This window comes from Grammomys surdaster, unplaced genomic scaffold, assembly GCF_004785775.1.
Source record: "Grammomys surdaster isolate TR1022 unplaced genomic scaffold, NIH_TR_1.0 126391, whole genome shotgun sequence".
NCBI lineage: Eukaryota > Metazoa > Chordata > Mammalia > Rodentia > Muridae > Grammomys > Grammomys surdaster.
Window position 1 is genome coordinate 3,534,681 of NW_021621185.1, and position 6,235 is coordinate 3,540,915.

General features: G+C 38.6%; 1 pseudogene; it reads right to left on the reverse strand.

Annotated features, from left to right (window-relative positions):
• Nucleotides 1-2,409: 2,409 nt before the first annotated feature.
• LOC114614462 lies at nt 2,410-5,980 on the reverse strand (annotated as a pseudogene).
• Between the last annotated feature and the right edge of the window lie 255 nt (nt 5,981-6,235).

The following is a 6,235-nucleotide window of genomic DNA, read 5'->3' on the forward strand; positions in this document are numbered from 1 at the left end:
TATAACTATTTAATATTGAAATGTTGAAAATATTTTATAACTCAAATTTTGAACAATTAATCAAGGATGCAGTTTCTGATGAATGCTTTACAATGTAAGATAGCTAGAGCATAGTTAAAATTAGTAAGACGTGTACCTTAAAATGCAAAACAATGTGTATGTTTATGTAAGAAAGTGTTTTATGTCTAACTTATAGTTACTTGTTTTCTTAGAAACTCTAAGGTTTCCTTTTATATAAGCATATCATCTTTTAATTAGTTGCTTAATTTAAAACATTTGTTTAAATTTATGCCAAGGAAATAAAATATTGTGCTTATAAAAAAATCCTATGTATGAATGTTTGTACCATCTTTACTCACAATAATTTAAAATGTGTAATGACTCCAATATTCTTTGGTGTGTGGAGGATTAAACAAACAATGTGGCATCAATGCCATAACATGATAATCTGCAACTAAATGGAGCCACTATTGATACCCAAGACTTAGATGATCTCATAAGAATAACACTAAATGAAAAAAAAAATCTAGTTTCACAACATAACCTACCCTTCAATTTCATTTATCTTATATTACTGAAGTGATGATGACAGACATGAAAAATAATTTGGTGAATATTATGACCTGAGGAAACAGGGAGCAACTGTAGTTGAATCAAAAGCATTATGATTGAAGTGCATCTTTACTATGATAATAGGATAGTAATCTATAAATGAACAGATAAATGTAACTGTGCATAAGACTGAAATAGCCTTAGAAGTTGAATATGATCTATTGGATGAGGAATTCTGCCCCTGGCCAAAAATCACAACTAAAATGAATATAAATCAGACCGCATCAAAAATACATCTTTAATTATTTATTAAAAATTACTAGGTAACACCTAGTTTGCTTGTGACAAAATGTGAACAAAAATTTTCCTAGAGTTAATGTGGAGAGCTTTTGGAACCACTTGCCAGGAATCTGACATTGGCCAAGAACAAGGAAATGGGCTTCAGGCAGGAATCTGACATTAGACCATGACAAGGAAGTAAGGTCAGGCAGGAATCTACTTTTAGGCTAAAACAGGAAAGTAATTTCAGTCAGAAATCTAAGTCTTAGGCTAGAATAAAGAAGTAGGCCTCAGACATTGACTATGATGCTGGGCTGTGACAGGGAAGTAGGCTCAGATATTTTGGTCAACCTGATAAGCCCTTAGATCACAGGAGTGATCACAGGACTTTACTTAGTGCTTTGCTGGTTCCTTAGCTATTTGCATCTATTGTATTGCTAGTTCCTCAACCTAGAACTGACCTAAATACTTGCATGTAATTAAAATGGTATAAAAGCAGATTGGGAAAAAATTAACATGCCTCAGCCTCAGAAATGGCTGAGGTCATGCTACAGTGTTTTCTAATTGTCTTTTTTCTTTTTAATTCTCACTCCTGTGCTGTAGAACCTGTTAACTGAATGGGCTGGCCTGGTCAAGTTAAAGTTCAAAAAAGAGTGTCTTCTTCTAGCCCCTGGCTATTATTAAGAACACTATGGGATAAACAGTTCTATAAATATTTAATCAATATAGAAATATTCCAACTAAAAGAAATTGATCACAAATTTAATTTTAAAGAATCACATACTATTTGGAATAAGTAATAAAGGTAGCAGGTTAGATATATCTCAGAGGTAGAACAATTTTATTTAGCACAATCAAGCCCCAGGTTTGTGTAAAAGAGGAATAATAATAATAACAACAATAATAATAATAATAATAATAATAATAAATGAGACCAAGCCAAATGGCAGGGGTACAGACTACGGAGACACAATTTATCCCAAGAACCATAGAAAATCAATGCTAAATATTAGTCAGTAGCATGTTTATTGACTAAATTTGTTTTCTTTTTTTTTACCCAGAAGGGATGTAATAGTTTCAATTTACAAACAGCAAACATGCAGAAGCATCAGCAAATACACTGAACAATTTAAAAATATTTTTGTGCCTTAAATCCCTAGTTTGTACAATAGAAATATTAAATTCAGAGGCAGCAACGGAAACTTCTCAAAAACCATTTAGCTGTGATGGAATTAGCAGCAGAGTACCTTTTGTTGCATGGGTTTTTTTTCTTTTGTTTAGTTTTGTTTTGTTTTTGTTTTTTGACAATTCTTGGTACTGAAGCCAAGATCTTGCATATGCTGGCAAAGTGTTATACCACCAAGCCCAGGTCTTAAAATTTGGCCTTTAAATATTAAATCTTGGTTCATCCAAGGTGACCCAACTACTTTTGTAGACAACTAGGCTGGCCCCAAACTCACACACATCTGCCTATCTCTGCATCCTACACTGTGTTAGAGTGTGTCACCACACCCTGTCTAAGTATTCTTGAAAAGCTCTTAGGTTAACTCTGATGTACTTCATGCCAATGTACTAATTCTAGTCTGATTGGGCTGCCTGGGGTTTTTTGTCTCTGGGTGTGTTGGAGGCTTTCTTTCCAGATTTCATGGGAGTAGAGAAGGACTTGGCCTCTGGCTTTCTGAATTCATGCATATGTTTTCTTTGCTTCTTCCCTGAGGTCCCAGGATCTGAGGCTTCTGGAGTCTCTGTAGCCAATAAGGCCTTCCTTTTCTTACCCTGAGGTGTATGTGGATCTGATTTCGAATTTTGGAGACTTTTTCTCTTTGATATTTTCTTGCATCCTCACATTTTCTTTAACTGAAGTTTCTCCTATTGATACCAGTTACAGAATTGTTTCTTCACATTCCTCTGTAACTTTCGGCTGTGTGTTTGCCTTGCTGATCTTTTTCTTCTGAGCTCCTGGGCCCTTCATTGGAGCACAGCTATCAAAGCCACTTTGAGTTAAAAGACATGGAGTCTTCTTGGACTTCTTCCTTAACATTTTCCTTTCCTTCTTCAACTTTTTAGTTTCGTGCTTCCTTTTTTTCTTTAGTTCTTGTTTCTTCACACTCTGGAAGGAAACGATGGTTTCGTCCTGAGTTGTGTGACAAATGAGGAAAAGATGGGAAGGGAAAGCAATTTCTCAGTTTTCAGGAACAAGAGTTTCATACTCTGCATTTCTCTGGCAATTTTTCTGAGAGCATTTCTGAGACAGCCAGGATGTTTTCAATGATGTGCTGAGTCTCCATTCCAGTGTGACAAATGAGGACCGGACTGCAAGAACCATGCTTAGAGATGTTTAAGATGGTCCCTGTGATGCATCAGCCAACCTCTTTGGACAGATTCTTTGCCAGAAAGTTTACAGATACCAGAAGTTTGAGGCATTTCTTCCTCTGATAGAAATGCCTTTCTATGTGTGGGGGCAAATACTGTGGAATTCTTTCATCAGTAATAAAGACATCAAAGCTACCCAGGAGACAGAGCTTGGCTTCATAGGCTTTACATTCTGTTTTTAAAGTTTTAAGGGAATAATGTCAGAGACACTCTTAACTCCATGTTTTATCAAAAGCCTTTTATAGAAACCTTGTGTCTGTTCAGGTGACTCGCATCTATGTTTGGTAAACAGACTTCTGAGGAGTCTGAGAAAATCTTACTAGGCAAAGACACTGAACTAGAGATCTTTCACTGGAATTTTCTATAATAAATAAATTTTCATTAAAAATAAATTTTTGCTCCCTTTCAACAGCTAATTATTATTATTATTATTATTATTATTATTGGACTTTGAGTGATCAAACAGAACATTCACAGCCTTTCTGCTCTCTGTCCAGCTGTACAAGAGTGCTCAGGACTGCTTACACATTGGTGGTGGTCACATTAAAGGCTGAGGCATGGGGAGAATCAGAGGCTGAGAACTTCAAGTCACCTAGTGTGGAACTCAGGAGTCAGAGTGCTTCTAAATTTTTCTTATGGATGGAGAAAGGGATAAATGAGCAAGAAAATATTATAATTGCCCAATATAATAAGTGTTTGTAAGAAAAGCTAATTTGGAAATTATGCTAAAAGAATTACTTCTGGTTGTAATGGTCCATCTCAGTAAAACAGTAAATCCAACAACAACAACAATGAGCATCTTAAAAAGCTCTATTTTTATGATATTGTTAGAATAATAATGGTTTGCATAGGATTATATAACTGTATGCTGAGTTTCCAGTGTATGAGCTATCAGGAAAATATAGGAGGTGTGGCCTTGTTGGAATAAGTGTGGTTTTGTTGGAATAGGTGTGGCCTTGATAGAGGAAGTATATCACTAGGAGTGGTCTTTGAGGTTTCAAAAGCCCATACCAGGCCTCCGTGTAGCTAACAGCTACTTTGGAGCACAAGACTTGCCATGTGTGCCTCCATGTTCCCTTCCATGATGGTAATGGATAAATCCTCTGAAATGGTAAACACACTCTCAGTTAAATCCTTTTTTTTTTTTTATCAGAGTTACCTTGGTTGTCACATCTCTTTACAGCAATGGAACAGTGTTTAAATAGAAGCTAGTACCAGGAACTAGCATGTTACTGTGGCAGAAAGGCCAGATCATGCTGCTTGCTGTCAGAATGTGGTCTCTGAAATAGAAAAGCAGTTGAATGCTTTAAGTGGGATTTACTGAGGCATCCTAGTAGGTGTGGGAACAGTTGTGCTGAGTGTAATGTGGACTACAGGGACTCAGCTCAGGACATTATAGAAGGGAAGAATATTGGTGATTATCATAGCAGTATTTCATCAAAAATTATGGTTGCTTTCTACCTGTGTTCCCCAAAACTCACCTGATGCTAATGAAAGACCCCTGCGAGGGGAGACCCTCACTCAAGTCGTGGGAGTTCACAGCCTCTCAGAAACTCTCAAGAGACAAAACTTGCTGCAAACCGCATAAGGCTTTATTTTGTGATATCAGCCCGCTGATGTTGAGACTCACAAGAGGAGTGCTGACCCCGAGGCCAGAGAAAGTATTTAAAGAAAAAAACACAAACCAGGGGCAGGTGAGGGGGAATCATAAAAACATCAGTGGACAGTATCACAAAAACAGTGAAAGGTCCCCAGCCCATTCAAGCATGTAGGAAACACCCTGTGCACTTATTTTTTAAGAATTTAATCTTGTTTGATCATCTATCATGTGGCCAGCCAGTCCTTGGAACCAGAGCCTAGAGCCTAAGAACCAAATGACCTGCATTCTTGATCCCACCCTTTTGTGGTCAGCTAAGTTCCTGGAACACAGATGGCCTGGCCTCTATATGCTAGTGGGTCTCAAAAAAAGATTTATTCTTTTCACTAAGTTAGAGAATTTTAGATTAATGACATTAGCAGAGAAGTGTTCACAATGCATAAGATTGAATTCTTCTTATAGTTATTAGTGACAGATCGTACATAGATCTACAATGAAAAGAAGAAAGATAAAAAAGCAAAATGAAGAGAAGAAAAAGAACACCAGGAAATGTTTTGTTGGTGCCAAGTCCACTGCTCAAGAGATAAAAGTATAAAGAAATGCCTTATGCTAAATGGAAAAAAGGGGGTTCTAACCTCAGGGCAAAACACCATTCAGCTGAGCTTGTAACCTGTTGAAAAGAATTAAAGTTAAGTTTAAACAGCAAGGAAATTGTTAGTATTCTGTCTAAACTCCACCTCCACAGTCACCTGGCAACAGCCAGGTATGCTCCTCCCTACAGTTACCTGGCAACAGGTAGGTAGGCCTGCCCACTATAAAAGGGGCTGCCTGCCCACTCCTCTCTCTCTTGGTCCCTTCATCCCTCTGTCTGCAGGTTCTCTGCCCCCATCTCTTCCCCCTCCCCTTCCCCCCTCTCTCCACGTGGTCATGAACAGCCTCTTCTTCTCTTCTCTCTGCCGTTCCTCCAGTTTCTCTCCCCACCTTTGTCCCTATCTCCTAAATAAACCTCCCCCTCATGGAACCGTCTGGTCTGCAGTGGTCTGTTCTAAGCTACTCACAAAAAATCTAACAATGGTGCCAAAACCTGGTCACAAAGACTTCGGGGACCTCAAGACCCATGCAGCTGCTGGGTCCAGCTGCTGTAACCATGCAGGATGGACACAACGCCACCACTGCCATTGCTACACCACTCGGACTTCATCTGCTGCTACCTGCCATCACCAACACATGAAAACCGCTGCTACAACCCTTGTCCTGCCCCACTGCTGCGAGGTTTGCCAAACTTCCACCATGTAAGCTGAGTCACTGTGGCTGCCTCTGTAGTACTCTGCCACGTGGGCTGGGTAGCAAGACAGGCACACAGATCCCCCAGTTCTACCTTCCAGATACCAGACTGCACAATCTCTTATACACACACCACCATTTTAATCGGTA